The sequence below is a fragment of the Panthera pardus genome, unplaced genomic scaffold (assembly GCF_024362965.1).
Source record: "Panthera pardus isolate Hobbes unplaced genomic scaffold, ASM2436296v1 HiC_scaffold_24, whole genome shotgun sequence".
In the NCBI taxonomy this organism is placed as follows: Eukaryota; Metazoa; Chordata; class Mammalia; order Carnivora; family Felidae; genus Panthera; species Panthera pardus.
In genome coordinates, this window is record NW_026526810.1 from 116,817,767 (window position 1) to 116,841,079 (window position 23,313).

At 38.1% G+C, this 23,313-nt stretch overlaps 1 long non-coding RNA gene across 2 annotated transcripts in view; it reads left to right on the forward strand.

Annotated features, from left to right (window-relative positions):
- Window positions 1-18,801: 18,801 nt before the first annotated feature.
- Window positions 18,802-23,313, forward strand: part of LOC109274401 (uncharacterized) — a 32,869-nt gene continuing 28,357 nt past the window's right edge. The window contains exon 1 of one of the 2 annotated variants that reach the window (XR_008417281.1): window positions 18,802-19,120. This is a non-coding gene — a long non-coding RNA (uncharacterized LOC109274401). The remainder of the gene's footprint in view (window positions 19,121-23,313) is intronic. The other variant, XR_008417282.1, reaches the window with a different exon arrangement.

Below are 23,313 nucleotides of genomic sequence, written 5' to 3' on the forward strand. Positions count from 1 at the left end.
AGCATGGAGCCTGCTTGGGATTCTGTCTCTCTCCATCTCCACCCCTCCCGTGCTTGCTCTATCTCTCTCAAATAAATAAAAATAAACTTTTAAAAAACTATGATGATTTTGGTGAACCCTGTTCTAAATGACAGTGCTATTTCAGGTTGGTTTGATTCCAAAGCTCCTCCCTCATGCCATATTTCCCACCCGCTATTGCATAGGGGATGGGGTGAAAGGCAACACAACAAAATGTTAACAGTGGAAAATTATCTTTGGCAGAACAGCATCTGCCCCATGATAGACACTCAATATTTTTTGAGTAAATAAATGTGTACAAGAATCCTAATACATAAAGAGGGATTCATATGGAATCAGTGTTCTTTAAAAGTCCTGTCAGTCTGTCCCTTGCCATTATCTACAAAGAAGGAGCCCTCGATGAAGAAGCCAACAATTGCCTAAAGGAGATTTTGGGTTTCTTATTATAAGAGAATGCCCTGGCTTAAGAACTAATAGACTCATGAAATAATGGGGAAAGAGTGTTCTACCATTCAAGTCTCATTTCTGAGAAGGCTCTTTTGACCCTACTGAGTCTGACAAGCTAGCATGGTCATTGGAATTAGATGTGCTTACAACATAGGCCATGAAATAGGAGTGTCTGGTACATTAACGTGTCCTCAGACCTGTGCCACTAGCCACACGTAACTACCTTTATATTCAAATTATTTAAAGTTAAGTAAGATTAATATTTCAGCTCCTTGGTCATACTCATTCATTTCAAGTGTTCAATAACCACACACAGCTAGCTAGCGGCTTCTGTTTTGGATGGCTTAGAATAGATCATGTCCATCATCATTGAAAGTACTGAATAACAAACAAAACAATGCTTTCCGGTAGTTGATGGTATGGTGTGGGTTTGAGCATTTTTGCCCTGAGTCATCTGTGGGATTTGTTAAGCTAAGCTTCTGGTCCCAGTAATTCCATGACAACATATCTCTATATTTAGAAATCATTGGGAAGGGGTTGTCTTCCAAACTTCTATTTTCTAAATTTTAAGAATTGATGTATACCTCTCTTCCTTTATGCTTGAGATCCAAAAATTAAGCATGGCTTCTTGTCTCCCATTAGAAATGCAAAGACTGTTTTTTCACAGCATATAATTCTTATTATGTGATTATGATAGATCAAGCTCCGTGGATGAACATTGCTAATCATTTCTTTCTCTTCTCTGCTTCTCTATGATGTGTTTAAAGCCTTGTGGGCTATAAATCAAGTAATTGTTGAATGTGTACTGGCTTGCAACCTTACTTATAACACTGTTCTCTACTCCCAGGGCCTTTTCTCCAAGCCTCTGAGAGTACTTTACATCTCTGTACTCATTAGAACATCTCATTCTCCTGGATGGGTGACAGGGATTAAATCTGCTCACAGATGAGAGACAAAGGGAAAGAGAATTACAAGGTCACTGTGTGACATTGACCATTCTAAGAACTGAATCCACTAAACCAACAATAAATGACCCAGTGCTAATAGTGATGATTTGACCTTTGCAGAACATTCCTCATCCAAAACTTCTTTATAGGCATTTTTAAAATTTCTGGAAACATTTTCTGCATGTGGAAAAGAGCAACTTTTTTTTCTTCCTTTTTTTCTTCTGAATGCTCATTTTTTTTTTAATTTAGCAAGTATAAAGGAGGAAAAAAAATCCAGAAGCCAATTGCTAATTAATTTTTTTTCATTCAAGAAATATTTAGTGAATGCTTAGTACATGCCACATACAATTTTACTTGAAGACAACTTTCCAATTTACTGCTTGGTGCTTTATATAAATATAAATCTGGGAAATAGCAGAGTACAGTAGAAACAACAAGATCTTCAGCATCAAACCAATCTGTGTACAAATCCTGGCTCTGACACTTACTGTGTGAAGTTGGGCAAGTCACTTAAGCTCTCTGAGTCCCATTTCCTCATATGTAAAATCAGTATATTAATAGAGGCTCTGAAGTTTTTCTAAAGACTCAAATAATCTCTGCTGTCTTGGATAGTATCTAGGTTGTTTGGGATATAAGCCCATGAGTTTCATCCAGGTTTTTGCTTTGCACCACCCTGGAGCAACACAAACGAGCAGGACTTTTTTTTTTTTTTTTTTTTTTTTTTTAATCATAAAAAGAATGCTGGAATCGGGAATCAGGGGATATGGGCCAGTGGGATAGCGGCCAAGTTTTTCCAAGATTCAAGGAGGGAAGACAGATTTTTTTCCCTGGGCCAATCTTGCAAATCCCCAAATGTGTCACCAACTACAAAAGACTCCATGTTAATACACCATTCAAAGTGAGAGTTGTTAGGTTCTCAAGCAAAGTTGTAGACTCAACACAGAAGGGGATGTATGCAGGGCAAGTAGGGCTGTGTAATCTTAAATTATAGTGAGTTAAATGGGAGCCTTTGAGAAATGATTAGGTTTATCCATAGTATTTGCAGGTCTCTCTTGCCAGCTCACATACTTCTGTCACAATGGGAATGAAGGAATCATGGAACCTTCCATACAGCCTTGCCAATTCCTTTTTTTTAGTAGGAAGCTGATTATTCAGTTTGGAAATTAACCCAGATTCCTTGTTTCTCTTTCTGCCTACTTTCCCCCACTGTTTTCTGATCAGTTCACTTATTAGAAGCTCTGCCAGAGGGTAGAAAGGAACATGTTCAGGAAGCATTGAGTCAATGTTTCATTGTTTTCTGGTTACACAGATAAAAGTTATTTGGAAGACTATACTCTTAAGACTGTCCTTTACTCCTGATTATGCAAATGACAGATCAATCAAAGCCTTGGTAGAATTATCTTGTTTTCTATACCAATACTCCATTCTTTAGACATGGGCATTCAAGAGTTACCATCTCTCCTTTCCCCCTCATTACCATGGACAAATTAAAATCTGTGTGTACCAAAAATCTCCCAGAGGTTTTATATTTATTTTTAACTCCACACATTGATACCAAACTAGTTTAGAAAAAAAGAAAACAAAAAACAAAGTGAATTTCATCTTTGAACCATTGAGAGCAATTTACAACATATTAAATAAGTTAGAGTTTTCAGGATATAATTATGTCAACAATTGATATAGTTTAGTTTCCTGCCTTAACCTGATTTTATGAAAAGTGTAGGTGTTCAGAAAAAATTTAAGAACATAATTTTCTAACCATCTTGCCACCATGCAATATTTATTGTTACTGTAGAGATTTTTTCCCCCCTTCGCCCCAGCTTGAGATCATTTTATGCCCTAAAGCACATCACAGTATGCCCTGGAGCATATCTTGGGAATCAGAAGTGAATCTTTAAATCACCTAATTTCACATCTCAGCAGCTATGGTTTGGTCAATATCTGAGCAAAGTACACACTGAGGCAGAGGTTAAAAACTCAAAGACAAAACCTCAAACTGAGTGGAAAAAAGAACTTGCCTTCAGGTAGAAACAGTGTATTTTTGTTGATTTTGTCTTTCTTAATAACCCTTTCAGAAAAGATTATCACCTCAACAACCACAAAACAACATCCTCCTCACACCAAAGTATTTTTAAAATAATTAGGCACTGTCTTTATTACATGTGAGTTGTCAAATAGAAGAGATCCGCCTCTGGAGTCTGCTTCTAGGTGATATATCACTTCTGATCTTTATTTGTTCAATTTGAAGATTATTGCTTTTCATATTGCCTGTGAGCCCTTGGAAGCTAAAAATGAGATCCAGCTATCAAGACCTAGGCAAACTACCTATTCAGAATCCTTTAGAAAGACTCATGTATGCAGATTCAACAATGGCCATAAATTTTATTTTACTCTCAAAATTATAGAAGAATGTACACCAACTTTGGAGAAAGGCAAAAACTGCTGTGTGACCTTCATGAGTTTAATCAGGCCCAGATTTTGGTCTACAAAATAGATTTAAGTATACCTACTTCCTAGGATGGTTGTAAAGTCCAACACAGTTCTCATCTATAAACTTCACAGAGTATAGGAAAGACATTCAAATAAAAGCAAACTTGGAGAGTTAGTTGAATATCTTCTTGCTATCATACAGACAAGAAGAACCTATTTGGAAACAGAAATGCCTCCAGGGGAATATTCGTTTTTCTGAAATGTACAAAGAAGGGGAGGAGGGTTTGTTTGGTTGGTTTGGGTTTAGTTTTGTTTGAGGACTTGCTGTATACCACAGATTAGGCTATGCATTTGGTATGTATTTCTCTCTGGACTGCAGCAGTAGGGGCTGACTCCCCATTATCCATACCATCCCCAAATCATTGGCCCAGGCAAATACTGATAATTTCACACTGAATCCAGTGATGGATTCAGGAGTACCCAATTCTGGTCAAAGAGGTATGGCACAAGTTAAGAAGACAGGACACTTGCTAAGAAATTGCCATATGATGTGCTCATTTCTCTCCTACCTCCAGACTTGATCATCTTGGGATGTAAAGCTCAGAGATACAGCAACTATCCTGACTAGCATGAGGATGACGTGAAATCCAGGGATGGTAGAGGGCATCTCTGACAATATCATGGAGGTGCTGAAATAACCAATTGGAGTCTACCTTGCTTATGGACTTCTTATATATGAAACAGTTATGTTCTATAAACCAGTTTGGGTCCCTTGAATTCAACAAAACAAAACACCATCCTAACTAAAAACAGTAGCCACCAACTGGTCCTCTTGCTTCTACTCTTTCTCCTCACAGTCTATTCTTACACAGTTGCCTAAGTGACCTACCTTTTAACTCATATATTATTCTTCCTTGGCTCAGAATTACCTGGTAGCCTCCTATAACCCTTAGAATATATCCGAAATCAGTACCAAGCCTTACAGCCTTCTATAGGCAAGTCTATAGGGGCATCCAGAACAAAGGACCACAGCAACCTGTATGATATGATTTCTTTCCACTTCTCCACTTTCCCTTTTTGTTTTTCCTGTCCTTCTTACCCTGCCCAGCTCTGTTATAGCCACAATAGCCTGCTTTCTGTTCTTTAAACAGCTCTTTCCCACCTCCAGGTCTACATTCTTGTTATTCGCTCTGCCTGGAATGCTCTTCTCTCAATTCTTATTTCATCCTATTCTCAACTCAGTTACTTTCTCAGAGAGACCTTCATCATCCTATTAAAAAAAATTAACTTGCATGCTCACCTAAACCCAGCTCTCCTCTCCATTATTTTCTTCATAGCGTATGTCATTATCTGAAATTATATTATTCATTTATTTGTTTGTCTTCCAAACTAAAATGAAAACTACATGGGAACAGAGAGCCCAGCTGCATTGTTTAATCTTGCATCCCTAAGGCTGTGTATACAGTAGCATACAGTAGGCGTTCAATAAGTATCTGCGGAATGGATGAAAGGTGGAATTATTGTAGGGATAGGAGTAACTCAGCCTGGGATAGACAGGCAATGCAGAAAGAGGAATCAAAGCAGATGGGGAAAAATATTCAAAAGAAATCTTTATAGGGTCATTAAAGTCAAAAAAGTACAAAAAGCAACATGAAATACAAAGAAAAAAGTCTACAAATACCAACTGCTAGAGGTCTAGCTCTGAGAGAAGAAAAATAAGTGGATGTTCCTTTAGCACAACAACACATCTGAATATGAAGAGGAAGGCATGGTGCCCAGGTCCCAAGAAGAGGTTAAGCTTCATTGTTCCAGGAAGTTAACAGGACCTGAGATCTAAATTGGAAAAACCCTCAGATATAAATTCAACTGTAGCTGGTCAAAACAAAAAGTTTGGAATTTCATATTCCCCTCCCTTCTTTCTGGGGAAAAATATGAAAACTGGAAAGAGATATGAGCTCTGTCTCTAGGAAACTGCTAAAAATTCAGAGAAGTATAAAAACATAGGAGGGGCACAAGCTTTTAAAAGTACCTCTTTAAATAGTATTAAGATGACAATGTCTTTGGAATACACATTTTAAAAAGTTAATGAATCAGGAAAATGTTTGGAATACACATTAAAAAAAGGTAATGAATCAGGAAAATGAATGGATGTACAAAGAGAGAGGTAGAGCCATGTGAAATTTAAAAAGTTTCTCTTCTGTTCACACAAGTGTGAGGCTGAAATCATGTCTTCCAAAGCTTAGAAATTAGTTATACAACAGTAGGGGGAAAAAGTTACCTATACCAGCAAGCAGCTAAAAGATATTTGAAGGCAGTTCAAGACATGAGAACTTTGTAACATATATTTAAAATGTGTATGAAGAAGGTGTCAACTAAGAGGTAAATTTAAAAGCTTGACAACATAGAGATGTCTATCCACATGAGTTGTTGGAAAAAGAGAAGGAAAAAAGGAAAATTCTCATGGACTTTAAGTAATATGGAAAAAGTAAAGGTGGCTTAAAGAAATTCATAATGAGAGATTGTAAAGGGGAGGAGCCAAGATGGCGGAACAGCATGGAAGTTTTCCGTGTGTCTTGCATCCATGAAATATAGCCAGACCAACATGAAACCATCCTACACACCTAAAAAACTGATCTGAGGATTAACACAACAATCTGCACAACCTGAACCACAGAATTCAGCAGGTATGCAGCGCGGAGAAGTGAACTGGGGGAGAGACAAGCCGCGGAGGGCAGGGAGCTGCTTTTGCGTATGGAGAGAGGATGGAGACGGGGGGTGGGAGGGAGAATACGGGGAACCCCCCCCCCCAAAAGCAGCTGGAGAGAAAATGGAAAAGTGGAAACAGCCTCAGGGACTGAACTAAAAAGGGAGAAAGGAGAGGGTTTAAATTCCATTAAGACTATAAACATGGGGAGTGCAGAGTCTGAAACTCAGCAGCTCAATACCTGGTGGTGCTCTGGTGAGAAGGGTGAATCCCCAGGAGCAGAGTGGAGTAGGGGGTTCTTCAGCCCATATGGGGAGAAGTGGTTCCCCTGCTGGGAGGACATCTAGTAGAGGCTGTGTAGGTCCCCAAAGGCAAGGCCCCAGTGGACCCAAGAGAACAACCACATTCGCTGGTCTGGAGCAAGATCATTAAGCATGAAGCCTGGTGTCAGATGTGTGTTGTGATTTTCCATAATCCCTGAAATGCTGCTGCTACAATATCTTGTGAACTTTTTCTGGGGCGGGCTGGCACCCGGCTGCAGTCTCTGGGCATCAGCAGCAGCACAGTCCCACAAACATTCCTGGTTGCGGCCATCACTTGGCCATTACTAGGTGAGACCCTCCTGCAGAGGGGCAGAACAGGTCAAAGCCCTAGTCCCTCAAAAGTAAGGAGTTGGGAAAAACAGCCACATCTGAGACAAAACTCAGGAGGGAGGTGCCGCCTAGGGCTTGGTCACGGACTGTGTAAAAGCATGGAGTGGATGGAAGCTGAAGACAAAGGACGGGTCCATGATTGCTGATCAGGGAGAACAGAGTTCTAATACTAGAGACTGAGTAGCTGGGTGACGCCATTTTCACTGCTCCAGCGCATTAGCATACGCACCAACAAGCCCCACAACAATCCACCCCAGTAAGCTAAACAGTGCCATCTAGTGAAGAACAGAGCCGTTACACTAAGCCCCACCCAACTGGGCCAGCCTCGCTCTTCAGAAGCATAAGTCTCTCTGCCTGCTTAGTTTAAGGACTATAAAGTGCTTCATAGTTGGACTCCTAGGAGAAAACAAAGTAATTTCAGTCGTATTTCAGTCTGTTCACTGGTCCGTCTATTCAATTTTATTTCTTTCATTCTTCTTTTTCCTTTTTTTCATTTCTTTTTCTTGAATATAGAAAGAGAAAAAATTCACTTTTATTTTTTTTATTAAAAATCTTTTTCTTTACCTTTTTTTACTATATTTTTTACTTCTGTGTAAATTTTTTCAAATTCTTTTTTACTTCCATCATTTCATTTTAGTCTACTTCAGTGTATTCATTTTTTCAAATTTGCAAACGATTTTCTTTTTTTTTCTCTCCCCTTTTTTTCTCTAATCTATCAAACCCCTTTCAACATCCAGACCAAAACACACCTAGAATCTAGCATCACTTATTTGATTTTGTGTGTATGTGTTTGTTTTCAGTTTTTTAATTTTAATATTTTTTATTTTAATATTTTTAATTTTAATTTTTTACCTCATTAATTCCTTTTCTTCCTTCAAAATTATGAAACAAAGGAATTCACCCCAAAAGAAAGAGCACGAAGAAACAACAGCCAGGGACTTAACTAACACAGATAAAAGCAAGATGTCTGAACCAGAATTTACAATCATGATAATAAGAATACTAGCTGGAGTCAAAAATAGATTAGAATCCTTTTCTGCGGAGATAAAAGAAGTAAAAGCTAGTCAGGATTAAATAAAAATGCTATAACTGGGCTGCAATCTCAAATGGATACCAGGGCGGCAAAGATGGATGAGGCAGAACAGAGAATCAGTGATATAACGGACAAACTTATGGAGAATAATGAAGCAGAAAAAAAGAGGGAGATTAAGGCAAGAGAGCACAATTAAAGAATTAGAGAAATCAGTGACTCATTAAAAAGGAACATCACTGGGGTGCCTGGGTGGCTCAGTTGGTTAAGCATCTGACTTCGGCTCAGGTCATGATCTCGTGCTCTGTGAGTTCCAGCCCCGCGTCAGGCTCTGGGCTGACGTCTCAGAGCCTGGAGCCTGCTTCAGATTCTGGGTCTCCCTCTCTCTCTGGCCCTCCCCTGTTCATGCGCTGTCTCTCTCTGTCTCAAAAATAAATAAACGTTAAAAAAATTTTAAAAAAAGGAACATCAGAATCATAGGGGTTTCAGAAGAGGAAGAGAGAGAAATAGGGGTAGAGGGTTACGTGAGCAAATCATAGCACACAACTTTCCTAACTTGGGGGAAGACACAGACATCAAAATCCAGGAAGCACAGAGGACTCCCAGTAGATTCAACAAAAACCAACCATCAGCAAGGCATATCATAGTAAAATTCACAAAATACTCAGGCAAGGAAAGAATCATGAAAGCAGCAAGGGGAAAAAAAGTCCTTAACCTACAAGGGAAGACAGATCAGGTTTGCAGCAGACCTATCCACAGAAACGTGGCAGGCCAGAAAGGGGTGGCAGGATATATTCAATGTGCTGAATCAGAAAAATATGCAGCCAAGAATTCTTTATCCAGCAAGGCTGTCATTCAAAATAGAAGGATAGATAAATAGTTTCCCAGACAAACAAAAATTAAAGGAGTTTGTGACCATTAAAACAACCCTGCAAGAAATTTCAAGGGGGACTCTCTGAGGGGAGAAAAGATTAAAAAAAAATCAATCAATAAATAAATAAGGACCAAAAGCAACTAGACTATAAAGGACCAGAGAACACCACCAGAAACTCTAACTCTACAAGCAACAAAATAGCAATAACTTCTTATCTTTCAATACTCACTCTAAACGTCAATAGACTCAATGCTCCAATCAAAAGACATAGGGTAACAGAATGGGTAAGAAAACAGACCCATCTATATGCTGTTTACAAGAGACCAACTTTAGACCTAAAGGTACCTTCATATTAAAAGTAAGGGGATGGAGAACCATCTATCATGCTGATGGTCAACAAAAGAAAGCCAGAGTAGCCATGCTTATATTAGACAAACTAGACTTTAAAATAAAGACTGTACCAAGAGATGAAGAAGGGCACTATATCATACTCAAGGGGCCTATCCACCAAGAAGACCTAATAATTGTAAACATTTATGTGCCAAACGTGAAGCATCCAAATATATAAATCAATTAATCACAAACATAAAGAAACACATTGATAGTAATACCATAATAGTATTTAACATCCCACTCACAGCAATGGACAGATTATCTAATCAAAAAATCAACAAGGAAACAATGGCTTTGAATGACACACTGGACCAGATGGACTTAACAGATATATTCAGAACATTTCATCCTAAAGTAACAGAATATACATTCTTCTCCAGTGCACATGGAACATTCTCCAGAATAGACCACATACTGGGACACAAATCAGCCCTCAGCAAGAACAAAAAGATCGAGATTATACTATGCATATTTTCAAACACTATGAAACTTCAAATCAACCATAAGAAAAAATTTGGAAAGGTAACAAATACATGGAGACTGAAGAACATCCTACTAGAGAATGAATGAACTAACCAAGCAGTTAAAGAAGAAATTAAAAAGTATATGGAAGTCAATCAAAATGATAGCACCACAACCCAAAACCTCTGGGATGCAGCAAAGGCGGTCATAAGAGGAAAGTATATAGCAATCCAGGCCTTCCTAAAGAAGGAAGAAAGGTCTCAGATACACAATCTAACCTTACACATAAAAGAGCTGGAAAAAGAACAGCAAATAAAACCCCAAACCAGCAGAATGCAGGAAATAAAGATTAGAGCAGAAATTAATGCTATTGAAACAAAAAACAAAAAACAAAAAAGCAGTAGTACAGATCAATGAAAGCAGAAGCTGGTTCTTTGAAAGAATTAACAAAATTGATAAACCACCAGCCAGTTTGATCAAGAAGAAAAAGGAAAGGACCCAAATAAATAAAATCAAGAATAAAAGAGGAGCGATCACAACCAACACAACAGAAATAAAAACAATAAGATAATATTATGAGCAATTATATGCCAATAAAATAGGCAATTTGGAAGAAATGGACAAATTCCTAGACACATATACACTACCAAAACTGAAACAGGAAGAAATAGAAAATTGGAACAGAACTATAACCAGTAAGGAAATTGAATTAGTAATCAAAAATCTCCCAAAAAACAAGAGTCCAGGGCCAGATGGCTTTCTAGGGGAATTCTACCAAACATTTAAGGAAGAGTTAATATTCTCTTGAAGCTGTTCCAAAAAATAGAAATGGAAGGAAAACTTCCAAACTCATTCTATGAAGCCAGCAATATCTTGATTCCAAAACCAGACAGAGACCCCACTAAAAAGGAGAACTGTAGACCAATTTCCCTGATGAACATGGATGCAAAAATCCTCAACAAAATATTAGTCAACCAGTTCCAACAGTACATTAAAAAAATTATTCACCACGATCAAGTGGGGTTTATCAAACTCAACACCCAAAAAACAAGTAATCCAGTGAAGAAATGAGCAAAAGACATCCCAGTACCTGGGATGCAAGGCTTGTTCAATATCTGCAAAACAATCAATGTGATACATCACATCCATAAAAGAAAGGACAAGAACCATATGATCCTCTCAATAGATGTAGAGAAAGCATTTGACAAAATACAGCATCCTTTCTTGATACAAACACTCAAGAAAGTAGGGATAGAAGGAGGATACTCAATATCATAAAAGCCATATATCAAAGACCCAACGCTAATATGATCCTCAATGGGGAAAAACTGAGAGCTTTCCCCCTAAGGTCAGGGACAAGACAGCGATGTCCACTCTTGCCACTGTTATTCAACATAGTATTGGAAGTCTTAGTCTCAGCAATCAGACAACACAAAGAAATAAAAGCATCCAAATCAACCAGGATAAGGTCAAACTTTTGCTCTTTGCAGATGACATGATACTCTATATGGAAAACCCAAAAGATTCCACCAAAAAACTGCTAGAACTGATTCATGAATTCAGCAAACTTTCAGGATATAAAATCAATGTGCAGAAATTGGTTGCATTCCTATACACCAACAATGAAGCGACAGAAAGAGAAATCAAGGAATTGATCCCATTTACAGTTGCACCAAAAACCATAAAATAGCTTGGAATAAGTCTAACCAAAGAGGTGAAAAATCTATACACTGAAAACTATAGAAAGCTTATGAAAGAAATTGAAGAAGACACAAAGAAATGGAAAAAGATTCCATGCTTCTGGATAGGAAGAACAAAAATTGTTAAAATGTCGATACTACCCAAAGCAATCTACATATTCAATGCAATCCCTATCAAAATAACACCAGCATTCTTCACAGAGCTAGAATAAATAATCCTAAAATTTGTATGGAACCAGAAAAGACCCTGAATAGCCAAAGCAATCTTGAAAAAGAAAACCAAAGCAGGAGGCATCACAATCCCAGACTTCAAGCTATACTACAAAGCTGTCATCAAGACAGTATGGTACTGGCACAAGAACAGACCCTAAGATCAATGGAACAGAATAGAGAACCCAGAAATGGACACACAAAAGTACGGCCAACTAATCTTTGACAAAGCAGAAAAGAATATCCAATGGAATAAAGACAGTCTCTTCAGCAAATGGTGCTGGGAAAACTGGACATCAACATGCAGAAGAATGAACCTGGAGCACTTTCTGATACCATGCACAAACAGAAACTCAAAATTGGTGAAAGACCTCAATGTAAGACAGGAAGCCATCAAAATCCTCGAGGAGAAAGCAGGCAGAAACCTCTTTGATCTTGGCCGCAGCAACTTCTTACTCAACACGTCTCCAGAGACAAGAGAAACAAAAGCAAAAATGAAATATTGGGACCTCATCAAAATAAAAAGTTTCTGCACAGTGAAGGAAACAATCAGCAAAACTAAAAGGCAACCGATGGAATGGGAGAAGATATTTGCAAACAATATATCAAATGAGAGGTTAGTATCCAAAATCTACAAAGAATTTATCAAACTCAACACCCAAAAAACAAGTAATCCAGTGAAGAAATGAGCAAAAGACATAAATAGACACTTCTCCAAAGAAGACATCCAGAGGCCAACCGACACATGAAAAAATGCTCAACATCACTCATCATCAGAGAAATACAAATCAAAACCACAATGAGATACCACCTTACACCTGTGAGAATAGCTAACATTAACAACTCAGGCAACAACAGATGTTGGCGAGGATGCAGAGAAAGAGGATCTCTTTTGCATTGCTGCTGGGAAGGCAAGCTGGTGCAGCCACTCTGGAAAACTGTATGGAGGTTCCTCAAAAAAATTGAAAACAGAACTACCCTACAACCCAGCAATTGCACTACTAGGTGTTTATCCACGGGATACAGGTATGCTGTTTCAAAGGGACACATGCACCCCAATGATTATAGCAACACCAACAACAGCCAAGGTATGGAAAGAGCCCAAATGTCCATCGATGGATGAATGGATAAAGAAGATGTGGTATGTATATATACAATGGAGTATTACTCAGCAATCAAAAAGAATGAAATCTTGCCATTTGCAACTATGTGGATGGAACTAGAGGGTATTATGCTAAGTGAAATTACTCAGAGAAAGACAAAAATCATATGACTTCACTCATATGAGGACTTTAAGACACAGAACAGATGAACATAAGGGAAGGGAAGCAAAAATAATATAAAAACAGGGAGGGGGCAAAACATAAGAGACTCTTAAATATGGAGAACAGAGGGTTACTAGAGGGGTTGTGGGAGGGGGGATGGGCAAAATGGGTAAGGGGCATTAAGGAATCTACTCCTGAAATCATTGTTGCACTATATGCTAACTGATTTGGACATAAATTTTAAAAATAACATTTTTAAAAATTAAAAAAAAATTTCATAATGGTATTTTTGAATAGTTGGGCCTCAACCATCGCTTATGAGCTGTGACTTTGTCGTTACATAAAAGTTTACCATGAAGTCAAGGACAACAGTGTGACTGTAAACAGATTAAGGCAAAAATGTATTAACAACAGTAGTCTTCAGAAACAAACAAACCACAACCTTACAGAAACCATGTTTACCTAGCAGACAAGAAGAAAGGAAAATAAGAAAGCCATCTGTGCTGACCAAAGAGCCCTTAATTCAATTGCTTGGAGCAAGGGTCCTGGTTATCCTGGTTTTCCACAGGACTGGGACTGAATTGGAAAAGAAGGATAAGGAAGGTACTGCCACAATTTAAGCAGTCTTGACAATTCTAATCTGTACCACATAAGATGCCTGACGTTATTTTGACTAAAATAGTAGTAATAGCTAAGAGTACTTACTATCAGATACTTATTCTAAGATTTTACATTGTTTTTAATCTTTATTTTAAGTAGGCTCCATGTCCAACATGGGGCTTGAACTCACCCTGAGATCCAGAGTGGCATGCTCTGATTTTGCTCATATGTGGAATCTGAGAACTTAACAGATGATCATAGGGGAAGGGTAGGAACAAGAAGATAAAAACAGAGAGGGGGGCAAACCATAAGGGACCATTAAATACAGAGAACAAACTGAGGGTTGATGGGGGTGGGGAAAACAGGTGATGGGCATTAAGGAGGGCACCTGCTGGGATGAACACTTGGTGTTGTATATAAGTGATGAATCACTGGATACTACTCCTGAAGCCAAGACTACAGAGTTTGTTAACCAACTTAAGAATAAATTAAAAAAATAAAAAAGAGTGGCATGCTCTGATGACTGATCCAGTCAGGTGCCCCTCTAAGCATTTTATACATAAGATCTCATGTCTCATAGCAACCCTACAAACTAGGTTCTCCTCTTCTCCATTGTAGGAGAGGGAAAAGTACTCATCTCTGACTTCACAGTGTCTGGGAAATGATAGACCCCCAAATACCTAGTAAGTGGCTACATTAGGGAATGAGTGAAAAGGATGAGAAGGATGAAAAGAAAGGAGGAAGGAGAGATAATGACAGAGTGAGAGAGGGAATGAAAAAAAGGGAGGGACAAAGAGATATGATTCTGGAACAATTGGTAATAACAGAGATCAAACAACGTTAAGACAAACCAAAAGACCATAACCAGTAGAGGAAGATGAAGGTCTGAGATTACCTTCAGAAAAACAACAAAATGACACCAGGAATAATTGCATAAAATGCACCAGCAATCTCAAGTGGCCAAAACACCTAACATGCCAGACAGGATGGAAAAACACACAAGTCTAACCACATGGAGCTATGCTGCACATACCTTTGGGCATAGTTCAGACAAATGAGAGAATTCAGCTTACCAGAGAAGATGAAAATTCTTTCTTTCTAGGAAAGTAGAATACAAAAAGAGAGAGAGAGAGAGAGAAAGAAAGGGAACACGGAAAGGAGAAAGGGAGAATGGGAAGAAAAGAAGAAGGAAAAGAGGAAGAATGACTAACATCCTCATTGTATCTACACTGACTACTATGACCTGAATATTCCACGGTATAAAATTCTGGCCTGAAGGAAGTGCCAAAAATAAAGCTAGAGTTCAACATATGGAAGCATGGTTTTCTCTACTATAGACATTTGTGTGAAAATTAACATGAAATATAATCTATTGCACGATGCTTATTCTGGAAGAAAAGACCACCATTTGTACTAGGATTTTAGTCTCATGAAGCACGTCTTTATTGCATGAGCAGGAAGCCTGAAATACGGGGATATCTTCCAGTGGTATGTAGAAAGACAACAAAGAGAGTTACACAAGCTTCCATTCTGTGCGGAAAGATACAGAATAGCCTGGGAGAGACTGAAGAATCATACCTCCGAGAACTTGGTAATGTGTTGAAAAAGACAGTTTTAAGACCATAATGAAAGAAAATATTTAGAGTAGTACAGCAACTATGAGATATATCCAGAAGGTTGTCAGAGAGGGGCACAGTGATGTCTACCACTCCATGCTTTGGCTTGATCTACTTGAAATTAGAATTGGCCTGAGTGTCATAGGGGACAGGAAAAAGACCATCTCACATTTGAAATGCCTATTTTCTGGTACCATTTTCTATCACCAACAAATTGGGCAACTTACATAACCTCTCTGTGATTCATTTTCTCACTTGTATGAGGCAAAGATTATATTGGTTGACCAGAGAGATTGCTTCCAACTCAGAAAGCAATCCTATGGAGGCCTCCAGCAAGAAGTGAAGCAGTAACCACTACAAGAAAGAACAGAAGCAGCAAATAGGACAAGCCTTCGTGTAAAAAAAAAAAAAAGTAAACAAACTGCTATAAAGATGGATATCTTCAACACAAGAATCTCTGTGTTATATGCTAGGCCTTTGCAAAAGTCACTAGTAGTGAATTTCAGACATTTCTAAACTATTATAAGATTAAAATCATGGTCATTATCTTGAGTGTGAATTTTAAGTTTTTAGCAATTTTAAGAATTATCCCCCAAGTCCTGCAATAGATTTCCCTCAACTTTCCTATGTCTCAGATTGACCCAAATCTTTCATTGCCCTTATCTTCATCTTATCTTCAAATGTACCCATAGAAGGTATGCTATTGACATGGTACTTTAAATATTGTGGCTCTGTTTATTTTTGAAAACGAACTATTTATTCATCTTTCAACAAAGATTTTTGAACACCTACCATGTGAACAACAACAGAAACTAGGAATACTTAATGATGAAAACAGAAGTCATCTTCATGGACTTTACTGTCTAATAGAAACAATTAAGGAGGGACACGAATGCTCTAATTTCTAAAATGACAGTCTTAGATATTTAATTTTTTTAATGTTCATTTATTTATTTTGAGAGAGACAGAGCACGCAAGCAGAGGAGGATGAGAGAGAGAGGGGGAGACACAGAATTCGAAGCAGGCTGCAGGCTCTGAGCTGTCAGTGCCGAACTCAACATGGGGCTGGAACTCACTAACTGTGAGATCATGGCCTGAGCCAAAGTTGACCGCTTAACTGACTGAGCCACCCAGATGCCCAGATACTTATTTAAATTTTAAACTAGGTCAAAGAGTTAAGGGCAAGAATTATTTTATACTTTCTTGATCCCATTAGAGTACCAAGCTACAGAGCTTTTCTAAAATAAGTGTTCAATAAACAGTTGATTGTTTTGTTGTTAGATGGCCACTGCGTCATAACTACCTTTGTGCTAAGCATAGCAGCTGAGTCTTTTACCCACTGTCCCCAATTAAACATTTGCTGAATGGCTATTATGTGCCAGGCATTGTGCAAGGCCCAGGTGGTCCTGGCTGTCAAGAAGAACATAGCCTGGATGAGACAGGCATGTGTACACATAATTATAATAGCACTTAAGATACACCAGATTACTATGGGAGCAAAGAAGTGTGACCAACTTCACTCGGGGAGTAACTATAATTTTATAATAAGCTCTTTAAAGTGTAAAAGTTTTGTAAGCAGAAAAAAGTGGGAAAGGCTACTCTAGGACACAAGAACATCATGTACAAAAAGTACAGAGGCATAAAAAAGCAGATGGGTTTGGAGATTAGCAAAGCATTAAGTATGGATAGAATTTAGGTTGGGTGGGAGCTGAGTGATGAGAGATGAGGCCACAGCTGAATTAAGAACTTTGTATGCCAAAGAAATGAACTGAGATATTATTCTATGGAGATCAAAGAACAAATGGAACATTTTAAGAACAGAATTGTGACTGGGTGCTTTTATTTACTTGGGAGTGACCACCCCGTGAAAATGTGGAGACTGGAATATGTAAGTATAACTTGATTGTGGAAAGGCTGCTTAGCTAACAGTTCCGGGCCCCAAATAATAAAGGCCCGGTGAGGCTGGAGGGTGTATAGGAGATGTGTCTGCAATAAGGTTGCAGTGGCAACGCAGTGGATGGGAAATACAGAGAGGGAAGTAAATGGAGTCTGCATTGTGTCTAAGTTGGGAGCCCAGTGGAATCAGTGACTTCATAAAATAGGAGGAAAGGCAAATTCTGAGTAGAAAGGCCAGTACTATAGATTCAAATCCTGTCTGTTGTACTCAGAGCTCTGCAATTTGGGTAAGTTACTTCACTTTGCTGAACCACAGCTGTGTCATCTACAAAATGGAAAAATACTATCTACTTCATGGGATTGTCCTGAGGTTAAATGGGAGCAAAACCTATGAAATCATCTAATTTACTGCCTGGACACAGAAGTTGCTTGATAAATATTTGTTGAAGAAAACTGACAGAAATAGAATAAATAGCAGAGACTAGGATTTAAAACTAGGCTTTGCTATGTGACCTTGAACATGTTACCTAACCTTGACATTTCATTTCCTCACATGTGATATAGGGAAAATCTATCCTATCTCATTGGCTTGTTGGGAAGATTGAATTGAAAGCCCTATGCAGGGCCTGACGTAGTCATTGGCACATAATTGGAGGTGAATAAATGTGCATTGAATGAAAATATAGATTAGCTCAACCTGGTCAGTACATCTTATTTAAGGAGGTTTCATAAATATTGCATACACACTCAGACACATACCCACAAAAGAGAACACTGAGTCTGTTTCACATTATAATTTAAAATTGTTAAGATTCCATTATTTGAGAAGTTAACTTGCTTAGAAAAGTCTGCTTATTTTTCAATAATGTCCAAAAAAATGGCATGCCTCTCAATCTATTTGTATTATACAAAAATTAGAAACTACCTTCATATCTTCTCATTAAAAACAAAGCCAGGTACATAGCTAAACCTTTGTGCAGAGGCTAGATGGCCTGCGTAACTTTTGCTCCATAGAAGTAGCGCTAAGAAAACTTGAGAACCATTATTTTTAAATAACCCAAGTACTACCAGCATTACTTCACTTTTGATTTGTTTGAACACCTTTAATGATTTGTTTTAATTCTATTCCTGCTTGGATAAATACATTTTACCTTGTATATTGTGGCTGTGACAGATAATGTTAGATGTTTCCCAGTATACCTTCTTTTCCACTTTCGTTTATATTTTTTACATTTTTTAAAATAAATTAAAAAAATTAATGTTTATTTTTGAGAGAGAGACTGAGAGTGTGCGCGAGCATGAGTGGGGGAGGGGAGAGAGAAAGGGAGACACAGAATCCAAAGCAGGCTCCAGGCTCCAAGCTGTCAGCACAGAGCCTGACACAGGGCTCGGACTCAAGAGCCATGAGACCATGACCTGAGCCAAAGTCAGACAGTCAACAGACTGAGCCACCCAAGAGCCCTCCACTTTCTTTTAATAGACGAACCCACCTCTTCACACTCCAACCTTCTATCTCCAGCCCATTGTTTAGAAGCATGGCTTCCCAGTGCAGACTACATTTCCCAGCATCTCTAGAAGCTAAATAAGTTCCTGTGCTAAAATTCCGGGAGATGGAAGATGAGTGAAATTGATATCTTTCATTTCTGGGTCATCTCCTTAAATACTTGCTCTGTACTCTCCCCTGTCCCTTATTCTGTGGGCTATCGCACAGATGTGGTAGAGACCCAGGTTCAGTAACGCTGAAGAGCATGACATCAGTGAATGGTAATGCAGCAGAAAGGAAGGAACTTGCGTCCTTTAATGACCTAGAGGAGTCAATCTACTTCACCACCTGGATCGGCGGGACTGTAATGTGAGAAACACATTTCTATCTATGTAAGCCATTACATTTGGGGTTTTTGTTGTTGTTGTTATTATAGCATCTCAGTCTCTACCCCACCTAATGCAGGGTTTTACCTTTTTTTTCAAGAAAAAAAAATGGCTTCACTTGTGAAAATTGCCTGCAGGACTTAGGGGACAAACAGATTTTTGAAGACAAAAGTCTGATGTGTCAAGCTGAACTCTGAATATTCATTATCATTCCAAGGGCTTTCCATTGCTCCTCACTTGATAACGGTATTTTGAGTTCTAATGGAGAATGCTTAATTGTCAACTTGGTTGGTTTTGATTATGATTACGCTGTGGTTTGCAATGAAGTAACACTTCTCCATTTATTTTACTAACTCTGCCAGTGAGTAGTGTTTGACTAAACTAAAGACGCTTCAATTTGCCTTATCTCTGTTATTAGACTTAGCCACAAATTAGATTTTAAAAAATGGAGGGTCTCAAAAGAGAATATCTAAAAAAAAATGGTTCACTAAGTTTCAACCTTGAAATAATAGTGTCAATTTTGTATACCATAACCTCCGATTTCCATTAAAACTTTTTAAATTTTTTTTTACTAAAGGGCAGTCAGTATTGGAAATAGAAGTCTATTATATTGTTTTGCCACTATTGTGGCAAATGAGGTAAAACATGATTCAAGATTCTAATTTTGCATACCTTCAGCATAGGGTATTTGCGTCAGTGATTTTATTACTAGTGTAATGAATAGCTAGGAGATGGCTTAGTTGTCAAAAATAAAGTCAATAAAAAAGATAGGTGATAAAAGAATTAGAGCATCAGGTGATGGCGGAATATAGCATAACATAGACAGAACATATCAAAGTTATCATATATGGCCACCTATACAACTTAACTCAATCACAAATAGGACTGTTTTGGACCAACTGACTTGAAAAATAACCGCACTATTGAAATTTCAGTCACTTTGAATAATTCCCAGCTTCAGTGAAGCCAAATCAGTTTCTTCCCCTCACCTTCCCGGTAACCAGTGACAGCTGATGTAGTGGAAAGAACTCTTGGCTAGGAGTCAGGAAACTTCATTGCTAGGCTTGGCTTTCCCACTTAGTAAGTGTGAATTTGGGCAGGTCATTTAACCTTTGTGCAGAGTGATTATGAAGTTCAGAATAGGATCATCTCTAAGAAGTATTTTGAAAAATAAAAAGCTTATACAAATATACAATAGCGTGTGTGTGTGTGTGTGCATGTGTGCATATAAGAAAAACTAACATTATCAATAATAGCCACCTATAAATGTCTTTGTTCATATACACATATGAACACATATCTACAAATATGTACATGTATATATGTAAAGGTACACACACATCGTAGCTAAATTAAAAACTTTTACTACTTAGGATTTGTGTCCTGGTTGCCTCAGAGTCAAGACAGTTATAGATTAACACACAATGCCAACGTGCAATGAAGAACTCTGAAAAAAAGACAAAGTTTATGTAGATGACATTTAAGAAGTATCTTTTAGTGGAGTCCTCTCGCTCTTCATTGATAGTTGAAAGCAAAGCAGACGAGGAGACTTTTGCTGTAATCATAACAGGTTACCAATAATTTATTGAACACCTCTGAATTCCCCCACCCCAAATAAAAGAATCTTAACAACGACCTACATTTAATCTCAAGGTTTCATCCATATCCTATTCCTCTGTCTCCCTTCTCTGGGTGATAAAGTTCATAGGCCACCTCTGCCAGAGTTTTCAGGAAGTAACATCTGGAAGGTGTCAAGTTCTCATAATGGAAGACAGGGTACACATTAGGCTTGTACCCTAAGGTCACTAAGACTGTTACTGTAACATTCTTTTGAACTTTTAGTGATCATCCAAGATTAAGGAACAAACTAAGAATCATGAGAATAACTAATCTTCCCCCTACCTAGTTCTATATCACCTGATAATTGTTGAGGCCCAATAATCTCCTCTTCTAAAATAAATTCAAGTGAGCTACATTCCTGTTTATGTAAACATAAATAAATTAGGAATGAATTTCATTGTGAGGCAGAGGGTAATACAAGCATCTTGGATTCATGAGCTCAGACAATACCATTCTATTTTGAAACCATCCATCAATTCCCCTTGATCTTTAATTTAAAACAACCACAAACACAGCATTGAATTTTATGGTCTCAGTCCTCAGTGTGAACAAAAAGATATATTAGACTGCACTTTTAGTGGACAGATTAGCATTGATGGTCATCTATCTCAAATTAACACTCACAGAATAATCACTAGATTAACATTAGGACTAGCAAAAAAAAAAAAAATGGCATTTGAGATTTTCCCCCTCCTCCCCCACCTCCAGCCTTAAATAAAATGATAATGAATTTTACAACGGGTTAGAAATATCTGCACAGACGGTATGGAAACAAAGAGCAAGAGCTGATCATTGACTCACATTCTGTACTTTGTTCTCCTGCTGTGGTTTGCCTCATCACTTGACCAGAGCAATCAGTCCAAGACCATTTCTAGGCATTAAAATAATGCTCACAACTAAGACAAAAGTCTTTCAGAAGTTGGAGTTTCTTCTCCAGACTAATACTTCTATTTTCTGATACTCACAAAAAAGAGTTCCTAAGGAAGAATTCTGCAGCAATGTATCCAAAGCTTGCCACCTTAGAACTGGTAATGTGCCTTTCTTCTAAAGGAGACCTCCAAAAGCATTGTCCCACTTAGTGTCACAGTATACTTGCCAAAGAGGCTGCAGAGAGCACCAGCCCATTTCACAAATGGAGGCCTAAGTATTATCCCGGCCTCTCTCCAAGCAGAGAGAACGAGAGGAAACAGTGACAGCCACATATTCTATGCATTTCTTGAATGTGCATTTATGAGCTCACATGTCAATGGCAGACTCCTTAAGCGGGTGCGGAATAAACAAGTAGAATACATTGGGAATGCTGGTCCTTGTGATTAGAATTTAACCCATTTCATGGAGCAACTGCAAAGGGACAAAATGTATGCAAGTAAACATAGTCTAATTGACCCAGGACTCACCCGACCCTTCTTGTCCTCTTGGAGTTGCAAATACCTACCCCGATGGGCAGAAGTCAGCTAGAAAAGAGACAGCGAAGAGAGACAGAAGCCCCAAACTCCTTAGTCTTTATATGCACCCACCTCTCTGTTCAAACATCCTCTTCACTCTGATTAGCTTCTGGTTTTCTCACTGCTCCTTGCCTTTGAAATGTTCTCCACTCAGCAGCATGCAGGGTTAATGTCTCCAACTTCCCTCAGAGCATCTACGCATGTCCTGGGCACGTATGTGTATTTCCAGTGACCCAAAGTGACAGTCAGTGGGAGGTAGCTTCTTGTAACTCCTTTTCCTGGAGACTTGTCTCTCTCCCTTGCATGGCTGGCCTTGGCTTTTCTAAAAGGCTAAGGGAGGTTATCTATTCTCTTCACCCACAGGTTACAAACCATAATGTGGCTCTGTTTTAGAAGGATGGTCTGCATAAATAGCATATCACTGCCAGAAAGAAAACTTAGGTTCTATATTTGAATGCCTACCTTATCTTCCAAATCAAACACCTCCCAAAATTATGAACACATTGTTGCCTTCCTATTGGACACCTTCCTACTTAGGTCAACAATATTTACTTTCTTAATATGATTTTCTCCCTTTTTTCTTCTTTATAAAAGTTTATAAAGTTTCTTCAGACACAATGGAAGCTATGGGTTGTTTTCTGAAAAAAAAAGAAAAGAAAAGAAAGGAAAAGAAAAGAAAAGAAAAACAAAAATGCTGTTATTCCTAGCTTCCCATACCATATTACAGAATGAACATATGTGATTTTCAAGGAGTAATAACTGTAATAAGTTTTTCATTTCATCTTCATTTCTTGATTGCACAAATGAATATTCAGGTGAGATTCTGCCATAATAAGACAAGGGAGTTTCCAAGTTACTTTCTTGGGGTGAAATTTTATTATACCCATTATTGAATGAAAGCAAAAGAAAATCTTAAGAATCATTCAGCTATGCATATACTTCGCTACTGTAATGATGTTTGCTGAAACGGCAGATATCCAATAGACCATTTTTTAATTCCATCATGACCATTTTTGAATAACCAGAATGTGATAGCATGATTACCTACGTGTAAATTGAATTTTTCATCCCTGGTCTACACAGAGACTACAAAAACATCTTTTTAAAACCATGTTTCATTGAATTTAACTGATT